We start from the raw sequence: 24,183 nt of genomic DNA, 5'->3' as shown, positions 1-24,183 counted from the left end.
TTACATGAAAATTTTAGTTGTTGATGATATGCTATATAGACCGAGCGGGCTTCTGAGATTGATTATTCTATTTGAAGTTAGTAAAAGTTGAATTGGTATATCTAGACCTAAGGATAACCTATTCACCACCCACCCACACCTCTGCCCCCCCCCCCCTTGCCTTTCAATTATTCTAAATAATTATAACACTCATACCATAGAGTTTCCTTTCCCTTAGCTTCTTCACTAACAAACTTTTAAAATGGGAGTAGGCAAAGAAAGAAATTGTGGCCAAGAAAAATTCTTTGGGAAGTGGACAAACTCATATATCCAAATTTCTTAAATATCATGATTCTTAGGATGTTAGCATGATTCCTCCTTGGATGTAGAGTGCATGAATGTAAAGACTTGTTTATCTTTATTGCAACATCTCATTTTTCCAACCATAACTAACTATCATATCATTAAACATAGTTGATTTTCATACTTATGAGCATGAGAAGGCACTTATAATAGTTTTTTTACATGTTCATATGAAAAAGATCAATGGTTATAATAGATTAACTAAATTACCTTAACTGACAATTGAAAGAGTATTAAACCAACAAATGAAATATATAGTGTTTTTTCATAATGAATAATTACTTAATGGAAAGAGAGATCATTTTATACTAATAAAAATATATTACTTTTCATAATCACATGAGGACAATTTTACAACTACTTTATATATTTAGATGGAAGATAATCAATGACTATAACATAATAACTTAAAAGAAAATAATAGATTAAATGATATTAACAGTCCAACATAACTTCAACTTAAAATTGAGAATTCATAAAAGTAAAATACTTGTTACTAGAATATATTTGAATACAAATCATATCTTTGTTTTGTGTAAGCCTTTGCATTTGGTGGAGAGGAGAAGCATTGCTAGGGACTTAACATCTCAACCTTAGACCTGTAAGTGTCCCCCCACAATCTCAACTAAGATAGGCCTTACCCACCTAGGATAAGGCATAGGAAACCCCTTTCTTTCCATTGAGTGTCATGGTGTTAGAGTTTCAACCCACCGCTCAACTAGACATCAATAATTGTACCATTTGTTCAACAAGAGATGACTTAGTCCTTTCTTTCTTTTATCATTTATTTATTTTGTTTATGATATCTTCTCTTATCTTGCATGTTTAACCTACATTTCATTTGGTATAAAACCACACTCTTCATCTTGACCTTGTTGGTCTTCTTGGATGAATCTTGGTGTGGTTTCTTATAGCAGTGATCAATATTATTTTACCACAATTTGAACTCTTTGGCCAATCCTCGCTTGTAATAGTCATCTATAAGTAATTATTTAATTTTTTATAATAATTGTTTGACTATATAATATTTCATTCCCTTATCTCAAAGGAATAAAAAAAAAATTCCCTTGCATAAGTCAGCAATAGATTCCGAATCCAATCAATCAAAAAACAAAGTTTTGAAACAAATTACATTCTCACAAAGGTGGAAAGAAATTCAGACTCCTTATGCTTAATGTTACTAAATCAAACATACAAGAAAATGGTAGTTCATTTAGAGACATGATCTAATTATATTATCAAGAAAATTTCATCAACCTCCTACTAAGATTTTAGAGCTTTATCTTAGAGAAATTAGAAATTAGTAATGTGGGAGAATGTATGACCTTGTGAATGTATTATCTCCTTCCTTATGTTTATGGAAAATTGAACCAATTGTTATGGCTTCTTGTTTGGGTTGGAAAAATCAATTAATGATAGACTTATGGAAATTATTGAGCATGAATTATGCAATGTGTAATTTCCAAAAAAACTATTCATGGTATTGTATTTATAGCTAGTTATGATGAATCCATGCTTAATCATGACAAACATAATAGCATTATCTAGTACATAGAAATTTCACTAAAAGGTTTGGTTCTCAACAATGCTATAGAAGGTAGAAAGGGAATTAGTTGAAGGTAAGATAAAAGGAATTCATTTATGAAGAAGATTCTACTTGGTATCCATCCATCACATATAATTATCTTGTCTTTTGAAACAAATGCAAGCTCAATTATGAGCAAGAAGAAAAGGTGGCATCAAAATAAGTTATGCTTAAGAACCTCAACAAAATGGTTAATAAAGTAATGACTCCAGATTAAAATAGGCCATTGAAAGTAATGGGTTGATGGCATAAATAATAAGTATATAATATTTCCAATGGGTGGAATTAATAATTAAAATGTTGACATAGGTTAGAAATAAGAATGACTTTATAAAATATTGACATAAGGATGAAAATAATAATTAGGTCATTGACATGAGGTGAAAATAATAATTAGGTCATTGACATGAGGTGAAAATAATAATTTTACTCTTTATATTATAATTATTTTTGTCTTTTCATGCTCAAGTGAATACTTTTATTATTTTATTAAAGGTGTTGACCTAGTTAGCTCATGGTTGTCCAAAGTATACTCTTTCTTACCTATTTATTTACCCTTATCCATGGTGGTTTGGGACTCATTCCTATTTGTCTAATGATGGGTGGTGCCCCCTGTGCCCAATTCCTTCTCTAACAACGCTTCTCCCCCTTTGTTGTGTTCCTTCAAGTGAAAATTTATCATGGTAATAACATATTGCTCATCATTTGTCATAGCATATGACTATATTAGCTATCTATTTATAATTCATATATCATCATAATAATAGACCAATATTTCATTTTCTCATAAAACCATGATGAACAACCAACACTTCATTTTCATGTCAGCCATAATGAGTAACTACTTTAACCAATCACTCAACTTTGCATGAAGCTTAAATGGCTATAAAGGAACTATTAGAGAAATAAAGTTTTTTCTTATTAATTAATTCATATTGATTTAATTATTAGGTCACTTATTATCTCTAGTTTACTTAAGCTAAAATTTGAGCATGTAATAGTTAATTCTTTTATTAATTATTATCATGAAACCTAAGTTACCTGTTAGGTTTTTGATCTCCTTTATAAGGATGATCTATCTTTGTAATTATTACATATTCATTCAATTTTGATAATAGAAATCTCTTTTTTAACTCATTAAGAATGTCTCATCTATGGATTTGGGAATTCCAACCTCAAAAACTTTTTTTTCTCTCTTTTTGTGATAGGTGTTTGCATACAGGTGATTCATGGGAGCTATGGGGTTGATATTTCAACAACTTCATGCTTCCCAATGTGATTTTGGTATGGAACCTACATGCTTCCCAAGATTATTTTTGGTACAAAACTAGAATGCTTTCCAAATTAATTTATGGTACTAGAGAGCCTACTTCCCAAGGCATTTTAGCATGGGTCCCAAGGCAATGATTGTTTATTTTTCTCTTTTGTCTCTTTCTTTACCTACTAGTGGTTTTTTGGTTGTAACTTGCTCATCTAGAGTCCATTTTTTGTGAATGAGATATTGTTGGAAAGATGATTCCTAGCATGTCATGATGGTGCAATTTATTTGGACTTGTAATTTTGTTTGGCTACTAGTTTATGCAGAAAAAGTTAAAGGTTCTATCTTTCACTGTAGGAGACACATCTTGAGACATTCTATTTTCCAAATTTTGCTCTAGGCACATCCCATTTAGGTTTTTTCTTTTTTGCATTATAGTGGATATCATGGTTGTTTCAAGTCTAGAGATTGATTTTGTTGATTCATATGATTTTTCATGGGTTTTAATATCTCTTGTATCAGCCTTATGTCTCTTTTGATCTTTCTTGGTATTCTTTTCTATTATTTTTGCAAATGCACAAAGATAAATTGTCACTCTATTACATTTCAAGATCTTGTACATCTTTGTATGTTGTTGTATTTGCACTACATTATAAAGTGGCTTGGGGGGTTTCATGTTGGACATATTTTATAGCTTCCTTTGTCATGTGAGTGTTCCTCTCATGAAATTAGCCTCATGACATGTCAATGACATGTGCCATTATAGGTGCTTGTAGTTCTTTTACACTCTTGATGTTCCTAGTTCTTCTTTCTACAGGGGATATTGCATTTTGTTTCAGTGTTCATGTCTTACCTCTCTTTATTATAGGGGGTTTATGTTGGTTTTATTTCCTTCTTGGTTTGATAGAGTGAGCTATGTATTCAGTATTTGATCCTATGTACTAGGCGATTGTAGTGGCTAGATACCTACGCATTTTTGTGAGATGGACCATTTACCATATAGATATTCTTTCATTCCTTTTTTTGGAATCCATAAAGATACCTTCCATCTTTAGTTGATCATCTCTTCAAACTTATTCTTCTCTACCTGTTCATATTTTATACAATGGAGGTTCTTCAGATCAGCAATTTGATAGTGTTTGCATGTTCATGCTTTAGTGGTTTTCTTCATGATCATCTTTTGCATTCCCTAGTTTGGAGGCTTGTTCAATCCTTCACTAGTTCTTTTTAGCATTCTTTCCATCTCTTTTTGGAGTAGGGTTTTTCCCATTTTGTTTTTTGTATTCCTCCTCTTTTCAAAGATTTGGTTGTGCTTGAGTACCTCATCAGACCTTGTTGTTGAGACCCAAATTCAATTTCAGTAGTAGTTTCTAGGTTTTTAGCTACTCCCTAAGTTTCTCTTAAGGGGGGTGTTAGAGTAATAAAGTTTTTTTCTTATTAATTAAATCATATTGATTTAATTATTAAGTCACTTATTATATCTAGTTTACTTAAGCTAAACTTTGGGCATATAATAACTAATTATATTATTAATTATCATTATACAACCTAGATTAGTTACCTATAAGGGTTTTGATCTCCTTTATAAGGATGATATCTCTTTGTAAATATTACAAATTTATTCAATTTTTATAATAGAAATCTCCTTTTTTTCTCATCATGAATGTCTCATCTATGGACCTAAAAATTCCAACCTTCATAGCTTTTGATTCTCTCTTTCTACAATAGGTGTTTGCATGCAGGTGATTCTTAGGAGTTGTGAGGTTGATCTTTCATCAACTTCAACAAGAACATTTCAAATCAAGAGCCAAAACTTGGGATGTTACATCCCCCCCCTTGTGTTTCATCATCCTCGATGAACATTGCAATTTTAAGTACTAAAATAATACAATATATATAGCAAAATAAATTCATCTCATTCTAGAATCAAATATAAGCCATGATCAAAATCAAGGTCTATTATTCCCTTATCTCAATGCTTTTAGAAAAATTCTTTCATGATACCATTAATCAAAAGTGAAACACACACATACCTATGTTAACTTTACCATAGATTTTCTCACTTCAACATCACTTTGAATTGATCATGTTTTAGGATATTCTATTTCATACTTATATCATGCTCATGTAGTCACTTACAATATTCCACATTCAAGAGAAAATATGATCATTCAAAAATTTGTAATTCCTTAACTAGCATGCTCTAGATTATCATAACTTGATCGTAAGTAAATAAATCACTCATGCATACCATCTAATATATGGTACCTAATAGATTTGGAAAAACATCCTTGTAGGTTCACAAATCACCTGAAAAGGTTAGTGGATTTGTATTTCCATTCATGTGACCCATGCCTTCATGTTCATCTTATTGTAATAATATTCCAATATAAATACAAGTCTTACAAATCTTTCATCTTAATATGATTAAGTATTCACATTTCATCATGTATTACAAGTGTACTCAATGTAAACATAAGAAGCCTAGTACATCATGATAATTCATATGAAATCAATACAACATGTGTATTATGCAATTCATAACAATGTATCCAAAATATGACCATATTATACTATGAGAAATCATAATATACCCAATCAAGACCATCGAGATTATAATAAACATGGTCCCACACTATCAGTATCCTAATCTCCTAAGTCATTTGACTACATGTCCACATGAAAATCCTAAGATGGAAGTGTGGTCCAAACACTTGTATGTTCTATCCACAAATGTTCCAACTACAACTTAGACCCTATGTCCAATATTTCCACAAAACTTACATTTCCTTTGGATTTTACCTATAGAAATCCCAACTATATGGTGTTTGGATCTCCTTTATTATCCACAATCAAGTTCATAATATGCTTTGAAAAGGTTTCATGAAATGTCTCATGCATTAAAAGGTTCAAAAAAGGTTCAAATAGCATCAACTCATATTATCTTGTTCAATATTTATTTCATACATTGCATGTCCAATCCATGAACCTACATGAATACTAATTTAGTTTTATGATTTTATAGAAATTGGGACAATTCAAATTTTATAGATGCAAGTAAAAATATAAATTTGTATGTTCTTTGAATCTACTCCCTTAACATTCAATCAAGTTCCATATTGAAAGACATTACCATTTAAGCTAAAAATTTCTTAACTAAACTCATCTTTAAATCATAAATTCATCACAACTATCTAAAATAAGTTAATGAAATGTGACATCTAACATAGGGATCTCATTAGGTAGGTAGATCATTTGGGCATGCTCTCCAATCACCTATAAAGATTAAGGAATCCACTTTTCCCATTCACGTGACCTAGGCTTTCATGTCTATCTCATCACCCCAATTTTTGAAAAGGAAAAAAAATTAAGTTAAGGAAAAGTTACATATATAAACAAGCATTGATAGGTTCATTTATGCAAGTGTGCTTACTCCATGTAGGAGCACAAAATGTGATGTATGGCCTTCTCAACATTTAATCATCATTAGAAGAGATCATGGTGCAAGGGCACCCACAAAAAATGATGAATATTGATACACTCAAAGACATCTTCATCATCCTAAGAACCTATAGGATAGGCTCGAAATAGTATCTAAGCATTCAGACCTATTTGTAAGGCCCAATTCCAAGATCAACATAATTATAAGCCCTTGGTCAACTATGGTCAAAGGTGTCCAAATGACTTAAATTCTTAGTATTTTTCATATTTTCATGTTTTTACCATGTTTTTATCCTATTTGGGTCATTTAGATAAGGTTTGATCATGTTTTGATCATAATTTGCAAAAATTACATAAAATGCGAAAATTGCTATAAAGTTGTTAAGCAACATTTAGCTAAAAGTTGCATAATCTTGTAATTTGATCCCCAATGGCAAAATTTGGTTTGAAAATCCATTTTTACTGTTGGGGATGCCTACATAAGCCCTTTTAGGGAGATGGCAGGATAACATGATGTACTTTTTCATTTTAATCAATACAATAACTCAAATTTCCTTCCATTTTCATGATGTAGCAAAGTGTACAAGCATGTATAGACATACCAAGGAGATCAATCTGAATTTATAAATAGGTTGATGAAATACCTTTTAGATGAACTTTTTTTGAAGTCTTGATTAATGTCCTAACTCAAGATATTGTTGTTTCTACAGAAATTGTTCTAAAAGTTGTCATACCTAGGGTTTCAGTCAAAATTTTCCATAACTTCGGATTTCAAAAAGGGAATCTAACAAACTCTAGTGAAATCAAAGTATTAACCATGTAAATTAAGATTATTTTGGTTTCAATTTTGTATGTGCAAGTGGAAAAGAGAAGATGCCCTAGGCATGCAAGGCCCATGTGCATGCTTATAGTGTTGGTCAGTATCTCCCATAACTTTCTCAAGAAGAGTCACCAGACCTTGCAATCAAGTTTACAACTTTTTTATGCATGTCCCTTCATGATCCAATTTTTAGATTTTTTTTTTTTCCTTTGGAAAGTATATCTCCTTTGTATTTGGAGACCTAATAGGGCTAATTTCCTAGAGAAGAAACGAGGTATAACCTAATTTGTTTACACCTTCTAGTCTTGGTACTCTGGTATTTTTAGTAAGTTCCAAAAAGGTATCTAAATATATGAATTTTTCATAGCTTTATGTGGATATTTTTGAAGTTAAGTCACATGTTCATGAAAAAAGGCTACAAGCCTAAAGAGTGGATTTGTTAAGCAACTAGTGCCTAAATGTTGCATAGTTTGGTTTTAACCATCAATCCACCTTGTAATGGACCTAAATAGATAAAAAGTTCACCCTTGAGTCTCCCCTAGTTATATTGTGTTTTTTTGGGGTCTTGTGTCAAATTTATCATTATGTTCCTAAGAAGAAACTTTCAATAAGTTATCTTGTGTGTAAGGGTATTACTTGTGATTGGGATCTCGTTGGTTGGGGTTAGGTTGTGATAACCTTAACCTCTTATTGAACACTTGTGATTGGTGTTTGAACACTTTGGATGGGTTAAAGACATTGGTATTGGGAATTCCTTTAGTGAAGAGGATCTTAAGGGCTAGTTAGTCTCTAAAGGCTTACTATACTAGGCTCTGTTGCATCAAGTGGTATCAGAGCCATGTCTCTTACTAAAGAAGAAGAAATACCTTCAAGGGTAAAAAATGCAAAACTTGCAAAAATCATGAGAGAATAAAGGGAAACCAATGTTGCTCTAGAAAAGAGGTTGAAAGAACTTAAAAGCAAGCTGGACAAGAACAAAGAGGCACATTTTGAAGATGATAGGGATGAAGAAGCAAAAGACACTCATTAGGATAGTGAAGTGCCTACAGAACAAAGACCTCTATTGAATGCTCTCAAATCCATGTAAAAAAGGACCGTGGAAGGAAAGTTGGAACTACCAATTTTTAATGGAAAAATGAATGTAGATGTGGCCTTAGATTGTATTGAGGCCTCAAAAAGTTTGTTTGAATGTTAAGACGTTCTAGAGAAATAAAGAGTAAAAATGGAAAATTCCAAGTTGAAGGGAGCAGCCCTAACCTAGTGGAACTTCATCCTAACTGAAAGGGTGAAGAAAGGATGAAGCATGATTTCATCTTGGGATAGGATGGTGGCACTAGTCAGAGTAACCTATGTTCCTAAAGACTATGGGGTAGAACTCCATAGAAGGAAGTAGAATCTAAAACAAGTAGACTTTGATGTAAGTTCCTATATAGAGTAATTCCTAAAGTTGTGTATGAAAACAAACATAGGGGTTGATAAGAAAGAAAAACTTGATAGGTAAATGAATGAACTCAAGGCACCCATCCAAGATGAACTAAGTCTACACATCCCTAATTTTGTGAATAAGTGCTATCAATTAGCCATCAAAGTAGAGGAGAAATGGGAAAGGAAGCAAAACCAAAGCAAAGGGAAGGAAAATAACACTAATAAGAGCTTCAAGGGAAAGAACAACTCTTGGGGCAAGGGGTAGAACAATGGAAATAAGACTTCTAATTAGAAGAAGGATTAGGGAGACTTTATTTCCAAAGGGAACTATAGAGGAGGTAAGTCCTTCAGTAGAGGTAGAGGAAGAGGCAGAAGCCCATTAAAATGTTACAAATGCAACCAATTGAGTCACCATGCAGGTAAATGTCCTGAAAAGAGGAAAAAAAACCAAGGATAGAGAAGAGCTCAATTCATTAAGGAAGATCAACATGATAGCAAGGATTGTAAACATGAAAAAGGAATATTTTTTATGATGAGATAGGCTTTCTTGCAAATCCCTTAGACCCACCCCAAAGGAAGAACCTATTCAAAACAAAGATCAAATTCCAAGGCAAGGTATGTAGTCTTTTAATTGATTTTGGTTCAACTAAAAATTTGGTGTCCTTTGAAATGGTTGAGAAACATAAGTTTCCTAAGAAGCCCCACCCCTTCCCCCATAATGTCTCTTTGCTCACAAAAGGTCAGCAAACCTTGGTAATTGAACAAGGTTAGGTGGAGTTCTCTATTGTAAACTTGAAGAACATATTTCTTTGTGATGTGGTTGAGATGGATGCCTCCCACATTCTCCTTCATAGACCCTAGCAATTTGATGTAGATTCCATACTCTATTATAGGAAAAACAACTATTTCATAACAAAGAATAGGGTAGCTTTCACAATTAAACCACTACCTAATCCTAAGGTAGAGTCTATTGTAGTCACCATAGGAGAGAAGGAAACGCTAAAAGTATTGAAAGAACCTAACACCCTAGGATTCATACTTGTTTCTAAGCCTAAGAAAAATATTAGTTCTAAGCACAAAGAACCTATACCAAATGAAATCAAAGATCTGCTACATAATTACAATGATGTGACTACTTGTGATTTTCCCTCATGCCTTCGTCCTTGAAGAGATATCACTCATCAAATTGACTTGATCCCTAGCTCATCTTTTCTTAGCAAAGCACCCTATAAGATGACTCCAACCCAACATGTAGAGATAATGAAAAAAGTCAACGATTTTCTTGAGAAAGGTCTTATTACGAGAATTCTCAATCCTTGTGTAGTTCCATCACTCCTTACTCCTAAAAAGGATATAAAGTGGAGATTTTGTAATAATAGTAGGACTATAAACAAGATCACTATAAGGTACAAATTTCTCATGCCAAGGATTGAGGATTTGATAGATCAACTAGGAGGTGCTTGCTACTTTACAAATATCAACTTGAAGTCAAGATACCATCAAGTTAGGATCAAGCCAGAAGATGAATGGAAGAAAGGATTCAAAACAATTGGAGACCTTTTTGAATAGTTGGTAATATCTTTTGTGCTAAGTAATGCAACTAGTACATTTATGAGACTTGTGAATGAGATATTCATTATTTTTATTGGAAAATTTGTTGTTGTATACCTTGATACTAATATTTAGTTATAGTAGAGAAGAACACCTTGATCATATCACGGAATAGGTTTTGAGGAGACTTCATCAACACAAATTGATGATAAACTTGGAAAAGTGCATATTCATGAAAAAAGAACTTGTTTTCCTAGGCTTTGTCACCTCACAAGACACCCTTAAGATGGACCCTAAGAAGGTTGAAGCCATTCTCAACCAGCCTCCAGCAAAGATCCAAGGTGATGTATAGAGCTTTCATGACCTTGCCACTTTCTATAGAAATTTCATCAAGAATTTCAGTCATGTATGTACTCCTATGCTAGGCACTATTAAGGGAGGAAGGAATAACAAGTTTTCTTGGAAAAAAGAGGTTAATGATGCTTTCCAGTACTTGAAAAAAAGAGTTTCTTAATATCCAATGTTGGTGCTCCCTAACTTCAATAAGGTATTCATTATTGAGATTGATGCAAGTAACTCGGCAATAGGTGTAGTCCTAAGACAAGAAGGTAAACCAGTAGCATTCTTTTCATAAAAACTTAATGAGGAAAAAAAGAAGTACTCTACATATGATCTAGAGTTATATGCCATGGTGTAGGCCCTAAACAAATGAAGAGTTTTATACTAATAATCATGCTTTAATTTTCCTTAATTCTTAGGAAAATTTATTAGTCAAGCATCTTAAATTGATGGAACAACTACAAGCATACGCATTCAATATCAAGCACAAAAAGGGAGTGGAAATAAGGTGGAAGATGCCCATAGAAAAAGAGTTGGATTGGTTGAATAAGTTCAACTCTAGAGTGTGGGAATAGACTCACTAAAGCACTTGCATGTAGATGATTCAAATTTTGGAGAAGCTTTTGAAGTTTGCACTAAAATGCTAGGCAAGTACCAGAGTGATTTTTTAGATTAATTTAATTTATAATGGACTCCTATTCAAGGGGGATCAACTATGCATCCCTAAATGTTCCATGAGGAAAAAAATTATTAGGGAGAAGCATTGTGGTGGCTTAGGTGGTCAGTTTGGAATAGACAAGATAGCAAACATGGTAAAGAGAAGTTATTTTTGGCTAAAGTTGGGGAATGATGTCAAGAAGTTCATTGAAACTTGTACAATTTTCCAACAAGCCAAAGGAGTATCCACAAACCAAGGATTGTATTAGCCTTTACCAATTCGTACAAGGCCTTAGGAGTCAATTTCAATGGATTTTGTAATGGGTTTTCCAAGAAAAAAATAAGGATTTGATAGTGTATTTTTCATAGCTAATAGATTCAGCAATATAGTCCACTCTTTACCCTACAAAAGCACAAATGATGCATCCCATATTGCACATCTCCTTTTTAAATAAGTGGTCAGAATCCATGGCCTACCTTAAACTATAGTAGCAGACAGGGATGTAAAGTTTCAAGGACATTTTTGGAGGACTCTTTTCAAGAAGACTGGAACTAACTTGACCTATAGCTCTTCCTATCACCCACAAACTGATGGGCAAACTGAGGTGGTAAATAGGTCATTAGGCAACCTTCTAATATTCCTAACCAAATAACATTCTCAAAGTTGGGATTTTCTCTTACCTCAAGAAAAAAATTCTTTCAAGGACTCCATGAATAGGTCAACTGGAAAAACTCCTTTCCAAAATGTCTATGGACTTAATCCTAAAGGTCCTTTGGATTTGGTAGATTTACCATCACATGTCAGAGTTAGTGTACAAGGAGAGGAACTTTCAGAGCTAATCATCAAGGTGCAGAATGAAGTGAAGGAAGCATTGCAAAAATCCGCTATGAAGTACAAAGAACAAGTAGATAAGAAAGGAAGAGAAGTCCATTTCAATATTGGAGACAAGGTATGGGCATTTATGACGAAAGAGAGACTACCTAAGGGTGGTATACAAAACTTCACATGAAGAAGGTTGGGCCATGTACTATACTCAAAAAAATGGGTGAGAATACCTATGAGATATCTCTTCCCCCTACCTTACAGATTTCTCCTATATTCAATATTGTAGACCTCACTCCTTACAAAGGTATGATAGGTTCAACAAGTGAGCAAGGTTAGCATGCTAAAGTGGATGAAGAATATGTTACTAACCTCCCTCAAAGTAGACCAGTTGAGTTGGAATCCATAATGGACACCAAGTTTTTGAAACAAACAAAGCATAAAAAATACATGCAGCATTTAGTAAAATGGAAAGGAGTCCATAGCATTGATGCAACTTGGATGAAAAAGGATCAAATCAAGCAATATGGCACCTCTATTGAGTAGTTAAACTTTGAATTAGATGACAAATGTGTTCATCTAACTGAATAGAGGAAAATATGAATTATAGAAATAAATGTGTAAAGGGGGAATATAGGGCCTATCCTTAACCAAAATTCCCAAAAGGAATGATTCAATTTGATTAATCACAAGGAAGTGATCAATGCACAAATGAATCAAACAATGGAGAATATGTAGAATATGTAGAAAGGAGGAAATCCTATAATGTACTATAGGCAGTAGGTACTTGAAATCTTCAATGAATAAAAGATAAATACTAACCCAAAGTAGGATGAATCTGGAAAATGCTGATTTATGATGTCTATGTATAGTTTCAGGAAATTCTATAAGATGTTTTAGACTAGAAATGTTGAGATGAAGAAAACCCAAAAAACTTGTACCCTTTTCAAGGTAGGTCAACTTTGACCTAGATAGTGAGGCACAATCTTACCTCAGGACACAATTGTACCCCAAAAAAGTTGACCTTGACCTGCACAGCTCTGACAAAAATTTTGTTTACAGATGTTGTGAGTTCAAGAAAAAGGGTATCCAAATCTACACTTTAATTCATTCTCTTGTACTTGAATCTACTTGAAAAAGGGTTTTGTTGTTTGGATGGGGGGTTTGCCTTGGTCAAATCCTAGTTTGGATTTAACCTTGAAATGTAATTGAAATTGGAATATAAATAAACAAATTAAATGGAACTATTCACCTTTCTTATATTGAAATCCTTGCAGAGGATTCAAATCCTTGAATTCACAAGTATGGATACTCCAAATGAATGTAGAAAAATGTCTCAAATCAATGGAATTGGATATTCAACACCAATATTGAATGGATATTTTCATAGAAGAAGTATTGGATGAATGTGGATGGATAAATCTTCAAGAAGAGGGCTCCATAGAGATTGAATCTCTCAATGCCTAACAATGGACCTCCTTAAATTGGATCTTGAATGCTTGAATGCTTGATAATGGATCATCTAATAAATCTTTTGTGTGCATAAACTCCATAGTAAGTGGATGTTCTCATGAAAAGTAGATAATAGATAGATGTCAAAATGATGGAAGAAGGCTTGCTTATATAGAGATGTAGGGCACAAACTTATAAAGAAGAACAACATTGGAGAATTAAATCCCAATTAACCTTAACCCTTAGAAATGGACCTAGATTAAATGTAATTTAAGAGTGTACCATTCTAAAACCCAAAATAGCCTACTTAGAAGTGCAAAAATAAAACTTTTTGAAACTTAATATCTCAAAACCTTTGGAAATTGAAAATTGGACCTAGGGACAAGGATGAAGTCGACATTGCCCTAGCTCAAGGTTGAGGTCATCCTTGACCTAGGTCAGGGTTGAGGTCATCCTTGACCCTTTAGGTTGCCCTTGACCTGGAAAGTTAAATTCCTTAGTTTTATAGAGAAAACTGTTAGGAATAGGTTGGAAATAGAGAGAGAGAGAGAGAGAGAGAGAGAGAGAGAGAGAGAGAGAGAGAGAGAGAGAGAGAGAGAGAGAGAGGAAGAAGAATAGGGGGAAAACAACTAGATCCATGCAAAGACCCATTCAAGGCACTTGACATGACCCCAGACAACTTAATCAAAGGGTTAAATGCTCTTAATATGGAAGTTCTTCAATTTTAAGATGATACATTAAGCCCCCACTTTAGCAAGAGCATGGACTCGATGCAAACTCTTGGTAAAGTAGATAGTGATGAAAAGATAATCTTATTAAAATCAAAGGGAGAAAGGGGTCCTTAAGCCCCTAGAGACTCAAGTCTTCATCAACTCCAAGATCACAATAAGAGAGACATATTTAGAAAAGAGAAAGAAAGAGTTTGATTATCTTGCCCAATAAGGACTTATGTCTTATTGTGAACCACACAAGGAAATAGCACAACTGGAAAGTTGGAATTGAACCACCTAGTGAATGTGGCTACTCACTACTCACTAGGAAAAGAAAAAATCAAAAGAGATCCAATCTTAAGGACACCTTAGACCTTAAGGTATTTAAAATTTTGAAACTAGAGGGATCAAGAGATCCTAAAATATAAATCCATGCTTTAAGGATTAGTCACTAATCCAAAAAGGGAGAAAATGTATCTTGAAAAATAATATATATGTATCGAAAAGTGTGTGTGTGCAATAATTGAGCAAAGCATATGCCCCCATGGTAAATTCATTACTAACACTTTAACAAGAGAAATGGCTTAAACACAAACACAAACAACTCCATTGATTATGTTTCCACTATGAGATGCCCCCAAATGAAGACAAATCAAAGGAAATACCACATAAACATATAGAGAACATAGAAGGGATCTACCTACTTTGGGGTCAAAATGATCATAAGATTTTATATATATATATATATATATATATATATATATATATATATATATATATATATATATATATGATATTATTGCAAATTAATTAATGTCATTTCCTAGAGAAAGTATAACTACAACCATGAAAGAGGAAAGATTACATAAGAGACATGAAGAAGAATCTTTTCAGACCATGACCTAGAGAGGAAAGAGAATCAATGCTACCAAGTTGTAGATCTAAGAAGATTACACAAGAAAACATGTATGAACAATAGCATGGGTACAACGTAACATGAAACATATAGAAGAATAAAGATGCATGAATAAGAATAATACAATAGTTTAAATTCCTTTATCACCTTGTACCAATAGAGCAACAAGGATCATATAAAAGAATCTAACAACATTTAGCAAACACGTCATGGGAGAAACATGATACAATAGACAAACACACAAAAGGATACCATGAAGGATTACCCAATTAAACACATCACCCACTTTCCCCATCTTGTTGTATATAATTTAGAGAAGGTGGGTAACTCACAAGAGGGACTATATCCAATAAAGTAGGAATGATAGTCAGCTCCAAAAAAGGATCCTCTTGAGAATAACAATGTTCATTACTAGGTGTAAGTGTCAATTGTGAGGAAAGCATATTAAGTAAATTAATGTCAAAGTCAATAGTTTAATACTCATCATTAATATCATCAAGAATATCTTCTTCATATAGATTAATCAAAATAGGATCTAAGATATGAATGGAATCATTAGATTCATGCATCTTAACATCATTATTAGCAATAATTTCTTCTAACACATGATGCATAGTTGTATCTAAAGAAGGTAAAGATTTGGGAAGAATAGAATTATGAGCTTTATCTTGAGCATGACATTTCTTACAACGGTCATTAGTAGATCAATTACATTTTTTCTTGCTTGAAATATGTTGAGAACTAGGAGGAACAATTACTAGATCCTTCATAGGTTCTATAGGAGGATTAGTAGGATTAATAGTAGACTAAGAAGAAATAGGAGGAGCTTGATTAATAGATGTAGAAGCCATAGATAAATGAGGTATAGAAGGTGTAGGAAAAACACCATGATTATTATCCATAGGAGGTAAACTTAACTCAAGAATCTTATGCTACTTATAGCCTTGATAGGAGCAAAAAGGATGATCAGGTCGAGAAGGACATGAGTCGGGTAATGAAGGTCAAATTTGCTATAGGAAGCAAATTTGAGAGAAGGATGATTAAAGAAATGAGTTGGGTAATGAAGCCCTGGGCCTAGAAGTATGATATAAACTATGATTAACTGTCTTCACTTCTTCATCATGAAAAAATTTAAGACATTTATGAATAGGTGAAGAAAAAATATGCATGGCATTTAACCATGGAAAACTGGGCTTAACTTGAAATTGGTTAGAAGTAGGAACAACAACAAATGTAGTGTTCACAAATTTTCCACAAAGTTCAATTGGAAAATCAATAGAACCAAATGATGAATAAAGAAAACCATTACAAGTTTGAATCCACACATCCGAAGTATTATAAAAATCATGTAGCAATATTTTCATAAAAATATTTTCTTCAGTAATAACATTGATTAAGGATGTAGGATCAACAAGATAACCATGATGTTGGAATCATAAGTATCACACTTTAGCCAATAAAACTTTTAACTGAAAGTAAATTGCATGCATGTAAATACATCAAGTAAACATGAAACTAAACACATGCATCAAAAACTCATAACACTGGAATTTGGTAACCCAGAAACCCTCTAGGAATAAGAAGGTAAAACTGGGGTGGGGATGATACCCACAAAAATTACTGCAACAATATTGTTCAACCACTTATAATGGTCTACCCTGTTAAAGGCTTTACACTGTATTAATAGTGACCTAATTAGAGGATTTACAAACACTTAACATGAAGTGTCCTTGTTAAAGGATTTAATCACCTATTTAAAGGATCTATGAAATAGTTGTTAAGCTAACCTATCACCATAGGATTTTCATTCTAATACAATTGCTAGAAAGTATTAGGTACAATGAACCTGATAGATTACAATCCTTGATTTTTGAATGCAGGCACCTTTTCCACTTTCTCTGATCTTGATCCTTTGTGATCTAATAACCCTCACTTCTAAAAATAGATTGTCCTTACATACCTTTATCCATTCACTCATATATTTACAATGAAATTTTGTCTTCCTTATAAAGACATTTTGAGGATTTAGGGTTAGGTATGGATCTACGATCCATATTCAATCTTCATTTTCCACTTATTATTTGTACTTCTTCTCTTGGTTGCATGCCTTCATCATTTTTCTTATTGGCTGCATGTAGATTGCATAGGAAAAATAAAAGATTCGATCTCATTATTAAATCCTTTGAGATTTACCTTATGTCAGCTATAAAAACTATTTGCATCATAGTTTGTGCAATTAAAAGCTCTTATGCTAATATACTGAGTTACTCGGCTCCTAAAGTATTGCTGATACTTGGCACATGCTGTTTCCTGAATAGCTCGGCACCTAAACAAAATGGTATCACTCAACACCTTATGTTACTCGGCACTTGTTAACACTCGATATCTGATCTTCACTCAGCATCTAAAAACTACTCAGCACATGAAGATCACTCGGCACCTGAAGTCTTTCCTAACTCAGCATCTGTTGTGGCTCGGCATGCATGGTGTACTCGACTACAATGTGGAATGTGATTAAGTGTGTTGGCACTCAAGTGTCAAAAACCATTATGAGGTTAAAAATATCCCCCTTTGACATGAGTGACAAAAACACTTAACTGACCTTATAAGTACATTTAATAATCTGATTGGTATATACAGAGTTTTAAAAAAATTGATCAAAATTTGTAACTTACAATATATACCTCAAAAAATTTGTAACTCCCCCTGAGTTGATTGTGCCTTGTTTGTATATCATGCTCCTCCTTTGTATCTTTTCTCCCCCATTAATTCATCTCATAATATCTGTATCTCCCCCTATTATGTATGTTTTCTCCCCCTTTTTGACACTTATGTCAAAGAATATTTAAGGGTTAAGACCATACTTAGCCAAAAATGTGTTGTTTACATCCATAATCATCCTGAGAGTTGCATCCCAATTGTTCAAAGTAATTTCTAGTGACTTATGTTGGATGGCAGTCTCGGCAGCAAGATGAATAAGTCCATCTGATGTAGAAAGATTTGGGTCTTTCTTGAGAATAGTTTTAGCATATACTTGCTCTTTATGGAGTATCTCTAAATGTGGGGTAATGGAGGACTGGAGCTGTATTAATTTGGCCTTGATATTAGCCTCATCTTTTGTTAATACAACTATTTCTTTGTGAGTGTGAAGCGATTGAGAAAAATGCTTCTCACTTTGAGCTAGATCATTTGGTAGTTGCATGCTTGAAATGTTTAAATTTCTTTCCAGGCTCAGTATCTTTTGGCTTGTTTCTTGTGTGAAGTATGAAAAATCACACAACTTTTTGTACAATGAGAAGATATTCTCAAGTACCTTTTTCACTTTAGCAATAAGCTTTTCCAATTCAACTTGTGAAAGTGCAATTTGACTTGATATTTTCTCATTCACTTTCCCCTAAATTTTCTTTCTGACCATTCCATAAGTTTTGCATTTGTTTCTAGGTCTTCATTTGTCACCTGGTCAACAATATCTGTTAATTGCTTTGTGATATGCCTTGACTCATCTGGTGATTGCACACTGAAGGCTTACATAAAGATGTCCTTAATCTCATATAGTGTTTGCTTTTGTTTATACTCCTTCCTGAGTATTTCCTATCCTTTCCTCCTATTTAGTGCATCTTGCACCTCATTGATTTGATCAATGGTTATTGATTTTGAGTCATAGCTCGGTATGACTATCTCCTCATCTAATTTAGGGTCTCCATAGTGAAGTACCCTTGCAACTTTGGTAGTACTAAATGTTGGTACAGATATTTGCAATGGCTGCTGTGAAGGAGTTCCCGAGGTAGGAAAATCTATAAATGTTTGTATTGCCTCCTATTCTTTAGGGGTTTTCACTATTTCCTCCTCCTTCTATCTACCATGATCAATTATTGTAATCTTGGGAAGTGCACCTTGTGTTTGTGATGTAGGATCAGATGTAATAGTATGTCATGTTTGTTCTATTCCTTTTCTATAGCTGCACTTGGCTTATGTATTGCAGCATCAACTATGCTTATTGGCATTTGAAATTGACTACTAGTAGTTGTAGAGATGATAGAAGGTGGTTCTTGTGGATTCACCTTATCTTTGACTGTACTTTCTACTAGTTTTTGCAATTCATCTATACTGACCAATACTGGATCTGCACATAATATTGCTTGTTGTGTAGATTGGTCAAGAATTCTTTTAAGATCTTCTGCAGTTAATGGATTGATATTCTAACTAGAAGTATCAGGAACATTAGTAATAGTTATAATGTTTGCAGGTGAGATGGATGCTTGAGGAGGGCTAGGGGGTGGCAATTGTGTGTCTTGCACACTCTGATCTGGTTGCTGCTCTTGCTCAGCTGTTCCCATTATATCCTATTTTTGTGTCTCTTCCTCCTCTCCATCTTTCTTTTCTTCTTCCTTCTTCTCTTCTTCTCTTTTCTTTTTTTCTTCTTCTTTCCTTTCTTCTTCTCTTTTCTTTTCTTCATCTTCTTTCCTTTTTCTCCTCTCCTCTATTGGTATAGCAGCTTCTTCCTTGTATTCTTCTTCAAGAAAATCTTCAATCTTTTTGTACAAGTTCTTCCATGATTTCATTGTTCTTTGAACAATTTCTTCCATCCTATTTTGGAGTATGAGGAATGCCCTGTATTTAGGTGTAAACCTATTATTGTGCCTTTTGACTGCATTCTTTACTTGTTCCCTAGTCAAATCTGGTAATACACTTGCTAGGGTTGATTCCCTCATCTCCTTCTCCATTTTCAAATAGAAATGCCATCTATCTTCTATAATTTTTGACAGTTCTTTTGGCAATTGTCCATCTAATTCAAGTGGAGTGTACTTGAACTGTGCCATCATTCCATAAATTGTTTCTTCTATCTTATTCTGTTCTTCTTTAGTAAACTTACTGAAATCAACTTTATTTAAATTACTTAAGTCACCATTTCCAATCTTTTTACATAAGATATCAACTGAAGAATGACTTACCTTTTCAGATTGGTCTTCTTCATCAGTGTCAGGTTGAGCCACATATCTTCTTCTTTTCCTCAACTATTCCTATGTTTCCTTGATTTGTTTCTTCTTTGTAACTTCCTCTTTGGCCTTTTGAGTGGAGGCCCTTGTTGATTCTTGTATTGTTGGCTTTTGAGGTGATGGCATGGCAGCTTTCTTTGATCTGGGCTTAACTGGAGGCTGTTATGTTGCCTTTCTCTTCTTTGTCTTAGCTTCAGTTGGTGCTTCCTTGGCTTGTTCTTCCTCTGCACCTTCTTCCTTGTCTTCTCCAAGACCTTGAGTTAATTCCATTGGCCCTTGTTCTTGCTCATCTTCATCATCACTATCATCTTCTTCTTCTTCTACTTCAGCCTCAATTTCTTTACCAAATTTCTTCTTAATCTTCTTTAATAATTTGTCTTTCTTCTTCAATGTGGAAGTAGTTTTTAATTCCATGTTTATCTTTGATCTTACCACATCATAAGTGCCAAAATGTGGAGCACTTTTATCTGTTTCTTCTGCCAATAATGCAGTTATTGCTACAGATGCCTCATCAATATTAATTTCATATCCAAATGGCCTTAGCCATCTTACCCTTGGTATCACAGCTTGAATATAGGTAAAATCAATGTCAACTAAGAAACATATATCATTAGTATGTTTTTCCACTAAGGAAACTAGTATCCTTGATCTTTGCTTCATGGATTAACTGAAATCCTCAAAATAGCTTGTCATCAAGGTATCAAAATTTTCTCCCATTTGCTCTATATATTCATTAATTTGGGCAATGATGGTTCTATCATTCCTCCATGCCACTTTGCCAAAAGAAGGAAACTCATTCTAAACATAAAAGAATATGCAAACTAGGATTGCTCCAAATTTGCATTGAGTGCCCTTTGTTCTTCTTATGGCAGCTAGGTTTTCATTGATTTGTTGTAGTTGCAGTTCTTCAAGATCATAAGTATGATCCTTTTTCACCAATTTGTAGCCTACATCTACTGCAATACATGGTACACTGTTGAGTCTACTGGACTAGTAGAATTTATGGGCGATGACTCTAACAGAAAATTCAACTAGAGGATCCTGTATGGTGTGAATTGTCATTCCTCTTTTGTTCCACTGGGCACCAGTGTTTTTTTCAATAACCTCCTTTGATTCACTTGTCAGGGTTTTGTACCGATCTAGGGTTGGGTACCCTGTTACTCTATGTATGATTTCTTTTGTCAATTTGATGGGAGAATCTTCTAACCACAAATTTCCACCATGAATTCTACTCAGCACAAGTATGATCCATTATGTTTTGAATACGGTGGGAAAGCTTAAAACTCGAGTCAAACCATTTCTTTCAACAATTTTGAATTCTTCTTTCAAGACTCCATCTACACACAGTTTCTCATAGGCTTGTCTTATTTCCATGTCTCCTAGGGCTCCTATCTTATAGTTGTAACATTTTCTTATGTCTTGGACCATTACTACTTTTGGGGGAATTTGGGAGAGAGCATCGGGTGGCTCATTTTTGTAGGCAACTTCGAGTATAGGACGGAAATCGGGTTGCTTGACCTCATTTGAAACTAACTGTACTTCAAAAGACTCTTTTACCTCAATTTTCTTTGAGCTTGATGCCATTTATGCAATCTAGGATTTTCACAATAAAAGGATACGAAACTACATAGCTCAACACAAATGAAAATACCTCAAGATCGATGAAAAATGTGTTGAATGTGGTTGCAATCTGCTTGATACGCTAGATTCTTGGTATGAAGTCGCTTAGCTCTCTTTCTTCTTCTTTTCTTCTTGATTGCGATGAGTAAAACTGATTGAAATTGTGATAATATACCCTATTTTCATCACATTAAATGCTCAACTACCAACTCAACTTTTTAAGAAATTTTAACCTAACTCGACTTGCACTACATTTCCACTTTACTCGGCTTCCATTGGAGTTAACCAACTTAGCATCAGTTATCAGCTCGATCGCTGTTGGGAGCTTGGCATTTGTTGGAGTTTAACTCAGTATCCAAAGACAACTCGACAACAACATTTAGTTTTTGTCTTGACATCTTGTTTCATGTAGGTTTATACTTTTCTTATCTTCTTTTTCTTGGGACTGATGTGTGATATAGCTTTGTATATCAGTCCTGTGTACTTCTCATGCTTAGTTTGATGAAGTGTGATCACTTGACCCATTGGGTGAAGTGATCCCTCCACTTGATGTGTTGCACTCATCTTTCTTTTTCCAAGTGTTGTTCATTTGCCCCCTTATCTTTTCGACATCAATCTTTTGTTTTCCTTTGTTTTCTTCAGTCTTGGGTGTCTTTGATCTTGTAGGATAGTTTCTGCTGATATGACCAATTTTCAAACAATTGAAACATGTAGTTTGATTCAACCATCTTTTGTAGTTTCCTCTGAAATGTGTTCTTATGCAGTTTTGTGGTATATGTCCATATTCTTGACAATAATGACAGCTATATCTAGTATTGTAATCCCAATGATAATGACTTTCATTCCCTTCTATTTTTATTGGTTGATTTGATGTCCACATAGGTTTTGATCTGCATTCAAATGCCCTATGTCCATACTTTTTTCAATTATAACAATGATCATCAAATCTCTGAGTCCTTGTGACATTGGATCTGCAATTTTGTGTCATATGTCCTTGCATATTGCACTTGTGACAGAAACTCTTATTTTTGGGTGTGTTTGATTGATTGAATCTTCTACTCCTGCACACATTAGCTATATGCCCCTTCTTATTACAATAATGACAAGTAGGTTTTGAATTCTTACCTTTGTCACTTCATTGTTCAGCATGCTTTGATGATTTCCCAACTTCAGTGCTATTGTATCCTAGTCCTAATGTATCATGGGCAGATTTTGGGGATTTCAGCAACTATTCAAAATACTTGATGGCTTCACTTGACTTGTTGAGATTCTCTGCTACCTCTTTTTCTTTGTTCAATTCATTCTACCTTTGTTCATTCTGCATCTTTGAACTAGAGATCTCAATATCTTTTACATTGAGTTCATGATGAAGGTTCATCATTTGGGCAAGTGTATCCATCTGCATATTTGAGATCCTTGTCAATTTAGTACATTTCTCTTCAAGTCTGTTTGCAAGGTTTCTTTTATCATTTTCCATCATGGCTTTATCTTCAACTACTCTTTTATTGTGTTCATTAATTTCACATATCATTATGGCCTGTGATTCATGTTCCATCTTGAGAGATCTTATCTCCTCTGCTTGAGCTTTATTTTTATCCATTAGTTTTGCTATTTCTGCATCAAACTCTTTATTATCTCCATTGGAAAATATGTTGGTGGTATCAATCTCCTTGTAGTGTATATCATTTTCAGCTATGGCTAGATCCTTCCTTTTTTTTAATGAGTTTCTCAACTTGTTTCTAAACTCCTCCAAGCTGTGTAGAGAAAGTTGCACATCTATCACCTAATTTTCAATGATCTTTCCAAGTTTGAAAGCTTCCATCTTTAGATCTTTTCCTCCAAGCTGTTAGGCTTTTCCTTGTGAGAATCTGGATGCTCTGATACCAATTGTTGGAATATTCAAATATGGAAAGAGTACTTATGAGAGGGGGGGTGAATCATAAGTATCACACTTTAGCCAATAAAACTTTTAACTGAAAGTAAATTGCATGCATGTAAATACATCAAGTAAACATAAAACTAAACACATGCATCAACAACTCATAACACTGGAATTTGGTAACCCAGAAACCCTCCAGGAATAAGAAGGTAAAACTGGGGTGGGGATGATACCCACAAAAATTACTGCAGCAATATTGTTCAACCACTTCTGATGGTCTACCTTGTTAAAGGCTTTACACTGTATTAATAGTGACCTAGTTAGAGGATTTACAAACACTTAACATGAAGTGTCACCCTGTTAAAGGA

The sequence above is a fragment of the Cupressus sempervirens genome, chromosome 1, assembly GCF_028749045.1.
Source record: "Cupressus sempervirens isolate cs-2001-9-10 chromosome 1, ASM2874904v1, whole genome shotgun sequence".
Lineage (NCBI taxonomy): Eukaryota > Viridiplantae > Streptophyta > Pinopsida > Cupressales > Cupressaceae > Cupressus > Cupressus sempervirens.
Note: the sequence above shows the minus strand (reverse complement) of the source record.